The sequence below is a fragment of the Protopterus annectens genome, chromosome 14.part0, assembly GCF_019279795.1.
Source record: "Protopterus annectens isolate FY-2018-M chromosome 14.part0, PAN1.0, whole genome shotgun sequence".
NCBI classification, from domain to species: Eukaryota; Metazoa; Chordata; order Ceratodontiformes; family Protopteridae; genus Protopterus; species Protopterus annectens.
In genome coordinates this window covers 795,010,180-795,022,519 of record NC_056748.1, presented here as the reverse complement: position 1 = coordinate 795,022,519, position 12,340 = coordinate 795,010,180, and positions in this window count along the sequence as shown.

Here is a 12,340-nt window from a genome sequence, read left to right as displayed (position 1 = left end):
TTACTACAGGAAGTGGCTTCTCCTGTGTTAGGCCAGGCTGAGGGTGCTTCTCAGATGTCGGTGGTTCCCTCCCCTCATAGGGTAGTTAGGCCTCCTCCTTCTCAAAGCAAAAGCCATTCTAAGTCTAGGTCTGCCCTTGCTGGTTCTAGTCCCCAGGGTCCAGGTCCTAGGAAGCACATGTTAAAGATGGCTGAAGATTTGATTACTTTAATTAGGGGTTCTATGCCCCCCCTGAGAAGAGGCCCAGGGTAGAGACAGAGTTGGAGGGTTTGGTTCAGTCTTTCAATGAGTCAGATTCCTCTGTGGAAGAACTTCAGGATTTCCCTCCCTATTCTGATTCGGAGGCTGAGGACACTACTCCCTCTGCGTCCCCTCCAGAAGATTTTTCTTTCTCTGAGACCTTGCATTCCATGAGGGAACATTTCAAATGGGAAGGCCAGGATTATTCGGATTCTCATAAAAGGCTAAGAGAATTCTTGTTTTTGCCTCAGCATAGGCCCTTGGCTATTCCCCCTGTACTGGATGTTGTTCAGGATGTATTTTCTGAGGCTGCCCTTAACCCAGATTCTCTGCCTCCTGCCCCGGTTAAACCAGATAGATACTACAGGGTTCCGGAAGCTCACAAGTACTTATATAAGAGTCCTAGGGCTGATCCAGAAACTATTACTCAAGGCCCCAAGGGTGTTAGGGCTTCTGTGGTTAAGAATCCAGTTCCTCTGGACAAGGATGCTAGGGCCCTGGATAGGTGGGGTAAAAAACTGTATACCTCTTCTACTTTGGCTATGAGAGCTTTAAATTGTCAGTTTCATATGCTCGGGTATCAAAATTATTTGCTGGGCCAATTGAAATGTAAAGTAGATGCTTTAGCTGAAGGTATTGAATGTAAGGAGCTTCAGGATTTAGTGCATGCTTCAGACCAAGTTGGTAAGCATTCTTTGCAGTGTGGTTTTGATGCTTTACAGGCTTCTTCCAGGGTGGCTGCTACTAGTTCAGTTGTTAGCAGGCATGCTTGGCTTAAAGATCAGACCTTGTCAGAGCATGTTAAGGCTCGAATTATGGATGCTCCTCTGCAATCTGATGTTCTTTTTGGCCCTCCTGTAGAATCAGTTTTGAAAAAAATGGAGGAAAAAGCTAAGTCTATGCAGACAGTTAAGGACTTTTTACAGGTTCAGCCCCCTAAGTTCAGTAGGAATTAGCCTGCTAAGGGATGGTCTTTCCCCTCTTCGGATTATCCATCTAGGGGCAGGTCGAGGCGTGGTAGAGGTAGGGCTTCCTCTCAGGGCCCTGTTACTTCTAGGACTTTGAGTTCTTCTACCCCTTCTGCTGGGGAGGGCAGGGGTCAGTCCTTTCGGAAACAGACGCAATGACCTGTGTCTTCAGCTGCCGGACTCTGCCTTGCTGGCAGCTCCTCTAGGAGGAAAACTGGGACTTTTCAAAAGGAATTGGCATTTGGTTACCCAAGACAAATGGGTATTGGACATAATAAATCGAGGCTACAAATTTTATTTTCACACATTCCCTCCTTTCAAAGGTATGCCGGATGTGCCTCATCAGCAAAGGCTGGAAGCACAGGCACAAATTTCTTCTCTGCTTCAGTTGGGAGCAATACAGGAAGTACCTTCTGAAGAAAGAGGCACAGGGTTTTATTCCCGTCTTTTCTTAGTGCCAAAGAAAGGAAATACTTGGAGACCAATTCTGGATTTGTCCATTCTAAACACCTTTCTGGAAATTCCAAAATTCAAGATGTTAACACTGCAACAGCTGTTACCTATGCTGGGCAAAGATCACTGGATGGTGACTCTGGATCTCAGAGGCCTATCTTCACATTCCTATCAGGCCCAGTTGCAGGAAATTCCTGAGATTTCGGAATGGGAATTTGCATTATCAGTTCTCTGCATTGCCCTTTGGCTTGTCTACTGTGCCCAGGGTATTCACAAAAGTCCTGGCTCCAGTAATAGCTTTTCTTAGACTAAAAGGAATTCAAATTTATCCTTATCTGGACGACTGTTTGATTCTGGCTCAAGGCAAGCACGAACTTCTTCAACATCTGCAGTATGTAATGACAGTTTTAAGATGCCTAGGGTATTCTGTGAACGAAATAAAGTCCAGTCTAGTACCCTCACAAGAGATGTGTTTTCTGGGTGTAAGACTGAATACAGCTGCTCAGATGGCATTTCTTACCCCGGACAAACAAAGAAATCTTCACCTATACTTCCAACAGCTATCAGTAATGTCCAGGCTGACTGCAAGGACAGTCCTTCAAGCCTTGGGGTTCATGGCATCGTGCATTCTAGTACTTCCCAATGCCAAACTGCATATGAGGAAGCTACAGTGGTATCTCAAAAGCGTTTGGACTGAACACAGCCACGATTTGGACACTGTCATTCGGATTCTACCTTGCATTCAGAAAGAATTTGTGTGGTGGGCTCAGGAATGTCACCTAAACAAGGGACTCTGTGACCCAACCAGAGGCAAGCCAGATATTAACGACAGACGCCTCGGAGTTAGCTTGGGGAGCTCATTTCAAAGGAAAATGGATTCAAGACCTTTGGCCCCCAGAGCTACTTCACTTGCATATCAACATGAAAGAGATGCTGGCAGTTCAATTTGCTTTGGAAGCATTCAAGGGCCTACTTCAACCAGGACTGGTGTTGATTCGAACAGACAACACAACTGTCATGTGGTACATCAACAAGCAGGGGGGAACTCATTCTTACCCTCTTTGCAGACCAGCAATGCTGTTATGGGAAACTGCTTTAAATCTGCACATCACTCTTCGAGCACAGTTTCTGCCAGGAGCACAAAATTCTTTAGCAGATGTTCTGAGCAGACAGATTGTAGATCCTCACGAATGGAAGTTGGACCCTCAGGTATTTCTTCAGTTGACCATGGCTTGGGGAACTCCAGACATAGATCTGTTCGCTTCTCCTCTGAATTTCCAACTGCCACTGTTTTGCACAAGGCTGTTTCATCCAAAAGCCTGGAAAATAGATGCACTATCCTTCAGTTGGAGCAATCTTCACGTGTATGCTTTTCCTCCTTTGCCTCTTCTTCCAAAGGTACTGTTGAAAGTCAGGAGGGACAAACCTTGCATGATCCTTATAGCACCGGATTGGCCTCGTCAGCATTGGTACCCTCTGTTGAGGAGCTTAATTCATGGGACACCTTGGCCATTACCACAGATTCCTCACTTATTGTCTCAGGTAGACAATCATTTTCTCAATGTCAGGGTACAATCCCTACAACTGACAGCCTGGCGCATTCTGTTTTAAAGAAGGAGGGCCTTCAGCTTCCTCAACGAGTTTTGGATGTTATTTTGGAAGCCAGGCGACCTAGTACTCGAAAGGTTTATGCTGATAAATGGAAGAGATTTTTTCTTTGGAGTTCAGCTAAAGGCTTTGATGTCAAATTGCCTAATTTGAGTTGTACATTGCAATATTTGACTGTTTTATTGGACAAGGGTTTGTCCTTCTCTTCTGTAAAAGTGCATGCTGCAGCTATTTCTGCTCATTATGATTGTGACCCTCCTTTGTTCTCACATCCATTGGTTAAACAGTTTCTTAGAGGGGCAAAGAATATAAGACCCCCACGAAGAGCTCCTACTCCTGCCTGGGATCTTAATTTTGTTAAACCTGCAGCTACTGCTGAATTGAAGTTGTTGTCTTGGAAGACTGCTTTTTTGTTGGCTGTTACTTCTGCTAGACGGGTATCTGAATTACAGGCCCTCATGGCAGTGGAACCTTTTCTGATTTTTCACAAGGACAGATATGTTCATCTCACATTGCTGCAGTCCTTACATATGGGTAGTCCGCTGTCCTCGGTCGGCCTGAATACCAAAGTATTAGGCTGACGTCGGTCATGGGCGCTCAGATCTGACATCAGAGCGTCAGGGTATAAAAGCGCATGACCGACGTCATATCCTCAGTCTTTTTTGCCGCATGGTCCGATGCAGAAGCAGCGTTGCAAGTGCCGTTCGGCGTTCTGAAATTTTCGTATTCTGAGTTTCAGACCGAAACCAAGTTGGGCTAAGTACCCCCTTGGGGGATATTTTTGTTTTTCTTGCCTCAGTTAATTCCGGATGTCAGAAAAAGTGAATAATTGTATTTCTTGTGGGAAACAGATACCGCATAGGGATTATCACTCTCTTTGCATTCCTTGTTTGGGACCGGACCACGGCGTCGGGTGTCGGTTTTGTGCTAGGTTTAATAAGCGCACTATAAAAGGTTAGATTGTGCTAGGTTAGTCTTTGGTAAGCGGTGTAATTATAATATGCCGTCGGATCCTCCGACGCCCGCCCGAAGAAGCGCAAAGACAAATCCTTGAAACCTAGACAGGTTGATTCGTCCGTTTCGGACGCCGGTCCTGCAGAAACTACAGTGGAGCAGGTGGATCCGGCTGAAGTTTCTGTTGAGTCTCAGGGGGAAACTTTGATTTTGCAGGATGTGGCCTCACAGGAGTCAGGTCAAGCTGAAGGGGCCTCTCAGGTCTCCCTTCTATGCCTAAGGTGGTTAGGCCTTCTGCTACTATTTCTAAGGCTTCTTCTAAGGGCAGGTCTGTTTTGCCTTCCTCTGGTGTCTCTCCAGGTACTTCAGGGTCTGTGCCTAAAAAGCACATGCTTAAAATGGCAGAAGATTTGATTACTTTAATTAGAGGTTCTATGCCCCCTCCTGATAAGAGGCCCAGGGTGGAGCCAGAGTTGGAAAGTTTGGATCAGGCCTCAGATGACTCAGACTCTTCTGCTGAAGATATTCAAGATTTTCCCCTTATTCGGATTCTGATGCAGAGGATTCCACTCCTTCTGCTTCTCCTCCAGAGGATTTTTCATTTTCAGAAACTCTGCATTCCATGAGGGAGCATTTTAAGTGGGAAGGACAGGATTTCTCTGATTCACGGAAGAGGCTTAGGGAATTCTTGTTTTACCACAGCATAGACCCTTGGCTATACCTCCTGTTTTGGATGTTGTTCAAGATGTTTTCTCGGAGGCTTCCCTTAATCCAGATTCTTTGCCTCCTGCGCCAGTTAAACCGGACAGGTATTACAGGGTGCCTGAGGCTCATAAATATCTGTATAAGAGTCCTAGGGCGGACCCAGAAACTATTAGTCAGGGGCCTAAGGGTGTTAGAGCTTCTGTTGTAAAGAATCCGGTTCCTCTAGATAAGGAAGCTAGAGCTTTGGATAGATGGGGTAAGAAGGTGTATACCTCTTCTACTTTAGCAATGAGGGCTTTAAATTGCCAGTTTCATATGTTGAATTATCAGAATTTCCTCCTTTCTCAGCTAAAATCTAAAGTGGATGCTTTGGCAGAGGGCATAGAGTGTAAAGAATTGCAGGATTTAGTACATGTCTCTGAACAGGTGGGTAAGCATTCTTTGCAGTGTGGTTTTGATGCTGTACAGGCCTCTTCTAGGGTGGCGGCTACTGGTTCAGTTCTTCAGGCACGCCTGGCTTAAGGATCAGAATTTGTCCGAGCATGTTAAAACTAGAATTCTGGATGCCCCTTTACAGTCTGAAGTTTTGTTTGGTCCCCCTGTGGAGTCGGTTTTGAAGGAAATGGAAGACAAGGCTAAGTCTATGCAGACTGTTAAAGATTTTTGCAGGTGCAACCTCCAAAGTTTAGTAGAAATTGGCCTACTAAGGGGTGGACCTACCCTTCTTCTGATTCTCAGTCTAGGGGTAGATCTAGACGTGGCAGGGGCAGAGCTCACAGTACATTCCGGCCTAGAACTTGGAGTTCACCTGCACAATCTGCAGGTGAGGGCAGGGGCCAGTCCTTTCGTAAACAGGCCCAATGACCTGCATTTTCAGCTGCCAGATTCTTCTTCCCTGGCAGCTCCTTTGGGAGGAAAGTTAGCACTCTTCAAGCAAAACTGGCTTTTAGTCACCCAGGACAAATGGGTATTGGACATTATAAACCGAGGCTACAAGTTCTATTTCCATACATTGCCTCCTTTCAAAGGCATGCCAGACGTTCCTCCTCGGCAAAGGATAGAGGCTCACAAGCAGATTTCTTTACTTCTTCACATAGGAGCTATACAGCCAGTTCCTCTGTCAGAAGTGGGACTAGGATTTTATTCTCGCCTGTTTCTAGTACCAAAGAAAGGGAACACGTGGAGACCAATTTTGGATTTATCCATCCTCAACACTTATCTGGACATTCCAAAGTTCAAAATGCTGACGTTACAACAGCTTTTACCTCTGTTGGGAAAAGATCACTGGATGGTAACTCTGGATCTCAAAGAGGCTTATCTTCATGTTCCTATCAGGCCCAGTTGCAGGAGGTACCTGCGTTTTCGGGCTGGAAATTTACACCATCAGTTCTCTGCATTGCCCTTTGGCTTATCTACTGCGCCCAGAGTGTTCACAAAGGTTCTGGCTCCAGTGATAGCCTTTTTCAGGTTAAGAGGAATACAGATTTATCCTTATTTGGACGATTGCCTGATTATTGCACAACACAAAGACGAACTTCTGCATCATCTACAGTATGTGATAGTAGTATTAAGATGCCTAGGGTATTCTGTGAACGAAACAAAGTCCAGTCTAGTACCCTCTCAGGACAGGTGCTTTCTGGGTGTGAGACTGAATACAGCTTCCCAGATGGCCTTTTTGACCCCGGACAAACAAAGAAGCCTTTCTCTATTTCCATCAAATGTCTCTACAGTCCAGGCTGACTGCAAGGACAGTCCTTCAAGCCTTGGGGTTCATGGCATCTTGTATTCTGGTGCTTCCCAATGCCAAACTGCATATGAGGAAGCTTCAATGGTATCTCAAAAATGTATGGACACAACACTGCCAAGATCTAGACACTGTCATTCAGATAATACCTTGCATTCAGAAAGAATTTTTGTGGTGGGCTCAGGAATGTCACCTAAACTAGGGACCATCTGTGACCCGACCAGAGGCGAGTCAGATTCTAACGACAAATGCCTCGGACAAGGCTTGGGGAGCACACCTCAATGGAAAATGGGTGCAAGACACGTGGCCTGTCAGACTTCAACATTTGCATATCAACTTGAAGGAGATGTTAGCAGTCCAATTTGCATTGATGGCTTTCAAGGATTTACTTCACCCAGGACAGGTGTTGATTCAAACAGACAACACTACTGTCATGTGGTACATCAACAAGCAAGGGGAAACCCATTCGTACCCTCTTTGCAGGCAAGCGATGATTTTGTGGGAGACTGCTCTCAGTTTACACCTCAATCTTCAGGCAAGGTTTCTACCAGGAGCACAGAACTCCTTAGCGGATGTGTTGAGCAGACAAATTGTGGATCCTCACGAGTGGAAACTGGATCCTCATGTGTTTCAAAGGTTGACAGTGTTACGGGGGACTCCAGACATAGATCTGTTCGCTTCTCCACTAAATTACCAGTTGCCAAAGTTTTGCACAAAAATGTTTCATCCCACAGCTCGGAAGGTGGATGCTCTATCATTCAGTTGGAGAAATCTTCATGTCTATGCCTTTCCACCTCTGCCTGTCATTCCCAAGATACTTCTGAAGGCCAGAATAGACAATCCATCCATGATTCTGATAGCGCCGGATTGGCCTCAACAGCACTGGTACCCACTACTGAGGAGTTTGGTACGGGAGCCTCCATGGCCTCTGCCTTTGATTCCGCATCTTTTGTCTCAGGAGGGCAATCACTTCCTCAATGTCAAGATTCAGTCTCTGCATCTCACAGCCTGGCATATTCTGTTTTAGACCCTGGAGGGTCTCAGCTTCCACAACAAGTTTTGGATGTTATTTTGGAGGCCAGAAGGCCTAGTACAAGGAAAGTTTACGCTGATAAATGGAGGAGATTTTTTCTTTGGAGCAAAGCGAAGGACTTTGATGTTTCCAAGCCTGATTTAAGTGTTTCTCTTCAATATCTTACTGAGTTATTGGACAAGGGTTTGTCTTTCTCCTCGATAAAGGTTCATGCTGCAGCCATTTCTGCTCACTATGACTGTGACCCTCCTTTATTTTCCCATCCTTTGTTTAAGCAATTTCTTAGAGGGGCAAAGAACATAAGACCCCCACGTAGAGCTCCTACTCCTGCTTGGGATCTCAATTTTGTGTTGGAAAAGCTTACTCTACAAGCTTTTGAGCCTGCAGCTACTGCCGAGTTAAAGTATTGATCATGGAAGACTGCTTTTTTGTTGGCCATTACCTCTGCAAGAAGGGTTTCTGAATTACAGGCCCTTATGGCAGTGGAACCTTTACTGATTTTTCATAAGGATAGGGTATCTTTGCGTACTAATCCTTCCTTTATGCCTAAAGTGGTTTCTAGTGTGGCCTTGAACCAAACTATTCATTTGCCTACTTTTTATGCAAACCCCCAAAATAAAGGGGAGAAGATTTTGCATACTTTGGATATTCACAGGCAGTTACGTTACTATTTGAGCAGAACCAAGGGGTTCAGGCAGTCTCAGCAGTTTGTTTCTTTTGCTTTGGGTTCTCAGGGAAAACCTGTTTCAAAACAAACTATTTCTAAATGGATTGGGTTTTGTATTTCTTTCTGTTATTCCCATCATGGTAAAGAGATTCCGGCTGGAATCAGACCTCATTCCACTAGAGCTACTGCCACTTCTACTGCCTTTCTAAGGGGGGGTAGCTACAAAAGATATTTTGGAAGCAGCCACTTGGAGTTCAGTACATACTTTTTCCAAGCATTACCACCTTCCTCTTTATTCTAAGTCTAGGGCTGGATTTGCCACTGCAATATTACAGGGCATTTTAGCAGCCCCTAATGCTTTATGATTTTGCCATCCTCCCTTTACCTCTGCTTTGGGATTCTACCCATATGTAAGGACTGCAGCAATGTGAGATGAAGAACATAGTACAGTTTTGTACCTACCATAAATGTAGATGTTCAAGATCCACATTGCTGCAGTCCAATTTACCTCCCTCCTTCCCTCTGTAGTTTGGCATGGTTATATGGTTTGGGTGATGGTTGTTGTTGGGCATGTTTTGGGAGGTATCCTGTTTTTGGGCTGTGGCCTTTCTTTTTAGGGCCTTCTGACATCTGGGGCAAGAAAAGACTGAGGATATGACGTCGGTCATGCGCTTTTATACCCTGACGCTCTGATGTCAGATCTGAGCGCCCATGACCGACATCAGCCTAATACTTTGGTATTCGGGCCGACCGAGGACAGCGGACTACCCATATGTAAGGACTGCAGCAATGTGGATCTTCGAACATCTACATTTATGGTAGGTACAAAACTGTACTTTTCCTTACGTACTAATCCTACTTTTTTGCCTAAAGTGATTTCTAATGTGGCATTGAACCAATCTATACATTTGCCTACTTTTTATGCTAACCCCCAAAATACTGGGGAAAAAGTTTTGTATTCTTTGGATGTACATAGGCAGTTAAGGTATTATTTGAGCAGAACCAAAGAGTTCAGAAGATCTCAACAATTATTTGTTTCTTTTGCTTTGACTTCACAAGGGAAAGCTGTCTCGAAACAAACTATTTCCAAGTGGATTGGCCATTGTATTGCTTTTTGTTACTCTCATCATGGAAAGGATGTTCCAGTTGGGATCAGGCCTCATTCTACTAGGGCTACGGCCACCTCTACTGCTTTTTTGAGAGGGGTAGCTACTAAAGACATTCTAGAGGCAGCTACTTGGAGTTCTGTACATACATTTACAAAGCATTATCATTTACCTCTTTATTCTAGGTCTAGAGCTGGGTTTGCCACTGCAATCTTACAGGGCATGTTAGCAGCTCCTAATGCTATTTAGTTGGCCAGCCTCCCTTTTTTCCGTTGCTCTGGGATTCTACCCATATGTAAGGACTGCAGCAATGGGAGACGAAGAACATAGTACAGTTTTGTACCTACCATAAATGTAGATGTTCGAGGATCTCCATTGCTGCAGTCCAATTTTCCGTCCCTCCTTCCCCCTTTTTTTTTTAGGTTGGGTTTTGGGTGGTGTTTTTTGCCTTCTGGCGTCTGAGGCAAGAAAGACTGAGGATATGGCGTCGGTCATGCGCATTTGTACTGACACGTACTGACGTCAGTCTCGGGCGCCGATGACCGACGCTGGTTCTAGCCCTTTGGTATTCGGGCCGATTGTGGACAGCGGACTACCCATATGTAAGGACTGCAGCAATGGAGATCCTCGAACATCTACATTTATGGTAGGTACAAAACTGTACTTTTTAATACTGAAAAGAAGGTAGGAACATTTAAATACGGGGCTTGCCCGCAATGTTAGTATATCACCAGCATGTCTGAGATTTTCTCCAGTAGGAAAAACATTTAGATCTACCGCTTACTCTAATTGTGGCTCCAAATGACTGGTTTATGTTGGGAATGTGAATGTTTTTATATAGGAATAACAGAAAGAAGCTTGAAGAGAAGGATCTATGAGCATACCTATGATATTAGGAAAGAAAATAGTAGGAATGTGCTTTACAAACGCACTCTGACTTGTAGAGAAGCCTCTTTCACATTTTTTGTGATAGAAAAAGTTAAGTTGGACATTAGAGCGGGTTCATGGGAAACCAAACTGGGGTATAGGGCGTTTTACTGGCAACTGATTTTAGAATCTAATAAATGGCTAGGACTGAATGATATGGTATCCCTTGCACCTGTTTTGAAGCTTAGGGCAGCAAAATTATGATAGGAATTTTCAGTATAATTTTTTTAAGAATCATAAATTCTTTTTTTAAAAATCATAAAATCTATTTTTAAACACCATTTTATATGCATTTTTAACATTTATAATACATGAGCATATTTCTTTTGATTTACATTAAGGAGTGGTTATATGTGCATTTCATATGCTTTGTTTAGGGTAATATGAGACTTGATACTGTTATGTGGAATTTGTTCAAATGTTATAAAAACTTTTAAAGCTTTCAGCAAAAATGGGTAATTGTAGATTTAGAGTTGAGGGATTTTAATTTTACATATTAAGATTTTAGATATGCTGGCAAAGATATGAAATTGAGCCACTAGATGTTACTAACGCATTTCTTATACATTAACATTTTTTATTAATGTTATTTAATAAGGGATACATTATTTGAATGTGATTTATACATCTACATTTCTATTTGTATGTTTAAAATATGTTTTCTTAGACCGGATATGTAAAAGTTTTAGCATTTACTAAAAGTGTTTTCTTTCAGGAATATGTATTGTTATAGTTTGGTACTGCAATAGTTAAGATAGGTTAATTAATTATATGTAATTCAATTCATTGATAGGGGTATGTGTACATGCTGTAGGGCAATGCTTGCGTATATCTGAGAAAGTTGTGGACGAAAACTTAGTGCTTACTGTTGTAGTCAGCGTTAGAGTGGTATGCTGTGCTTAATAACTTTCAATAAGGGTTTTGGTGGAAACTGCTATCCAGGCACTTTTTTTCTGTTGGTTCGGTGACTTCTTGTGCCTTTTCCTCCTTTTGTTTTGGATTCTCATCATTGCCACACTCCAGCAGACACATTGTTCTGCCTTCTTCTTTATCCAGTCATAATCTTGACCAGGGGTTGGCACTTTATTTTCCCCAGAGGGCCACGTGAAAAACTGGTACTGTTTTGAAGGGCTGGACTGTGTCTGATTCATCTTCCTGATTGTATTAAATTATATTCCAACACCACTTGTTAGAATGTTATATTTTTACTTTTGAACATTCTTCCAGTAAGCAATTTAACAAAATGTGTGAACCAGTAATGACAGAACTACCCATTTCAGAAACTTCCAACCATAAAAGGCCACTCTGACATCTGTCATTAAAATCCACCAGCAACAGCTGAGCACAGTCTCTGTAGAAGCAAGTCATCCGAATAATTCCACGTTCAAGAGATCTTCAATGAAGAGGTTGCTACCGGCAAACATTTCATTTCATTGTTTCATCTACAAATTCAGTGGCCGGTGCCCTTGAAGAATTAATTGCCTATGTAATATAAAAAAATTAAGCTGGTAATATTGCAGTAAGGAACGACTACAGACAAGTTCATAGTTGCTAGGCATTTCATACAAAGCAGGAGTGCAGAATCCCTATCCCCCTTAAAATGCACCAAATCAGCAATTGAAAGGGCTCTGCAATACTAGCACTCCATTTGTTCTACATGGTGTGGGAGTAGAATCCACATCCTTTTGCACCAAAGACAGTTATGCTACTAGCAGCTGCTTTCAAATTCTGCAGCCCACTGATTTCAATTTGCTAAACAAAACAGTTGCACATTGACAACAGACTTAGCATGAGCAACAGTAAATTTCTCTTCTCTTGAAACTTATGATTCTATGAAAACACACAGACTCATTCTCTGAAACTGCACTGAAACTCAAGCTCAGAATTACGTCAGCATTCTGGTAGTTGGTGTAGACTAGATTCAGGCTTTTGTGT